The sequence below is a fragment of the Eimeria tenella genome, genomic scaffold, assembly GCF_000499545.2.
Source record: "Eimeria tenella Houghton genomic scaffold, Eth_scaff2271, whole genome shotgun sequence".
Taxonomy (NCBI): Eukaryota; Apicomplexa; class Conoidasida; order Eucoccidiorida; family Eimeriidae; genus Eimeria; species Eimeria tenella.
Genome location: NW_013542128.1, coordinates 559 through 842, shown reverse-complemented (window position 1 = coordinate 842; position 284 = coordinate 559).

Here is a 284-nt window from a genome sequence, read left to right as displayed (position 1 = left end):
CAGCAGCACATTGCTGGATACAGGCTGTCCTGTGGCTCCTCATGTTGCAGAGGCTCTTGCGGCGCTGCTGCAGCAAACGGATGTACAGCGGGCTGTGCTGCTGCAAGGCCAGCTGCGGTCCTGGTGTGCGCAGCAGGAGCTGCTGCAGCAGCAGTTGCTGCTGCAGGAGCAGCATCGTCTCCTGCGTCAGTTCCACATGCAGCAGCAGCAGCAGCAGCAGCTTCTGGGGGGCCCATTCAAAGAGAAGCAACAAGCGACTCACGCAGGCCAGCCAACAGCAGTGC